This window comes from Mesitornis unicolor, unplaced genomic scaffold, assembly GCF_000695765.1.
Source record: "Mesitornis unicolor isolate BGI_N332 unplaced genomic scaffold, ASM69576v1 scaffold33058, whole genome shotgun sequence".
In the NCBI taxonomy this organism is placed as follows: domain Eukaryota; kingdom Metazoa; phylum Chordata; class Aves; order Mesitornithiformes; family Mesitornithidae; genus Mesitornis; species Mesitornis unicolor.
Window position 1 is genome coordinate 18,765 of NW_010201733.1, and position 237 is coordinate 19,001.

The following is a 237-nucleotide window of genomic DNA, read 5'->3' on the forward strand; positions in this document are numbered from 1 at the left end:
ACCTTGCTCTCTTCAAAGGGATGCTCCTGCTTTCCACCAGCAGCAGAGGATGGAGAGGACACCAATTCCTAGGGCACCAAGGTGGGACCTCAGTTTCCAGCTCCCGAACACCAAATACAGCCCGGGATGCTGATGCTTGCCCAGCCACAGAAGCCCATGAGGCCACCAAGATGCTCCAGGGATGGGCACCAAGGAGCCCTGGACCAGCTCTGTCGCAAACTGATGAGTGACATCCCC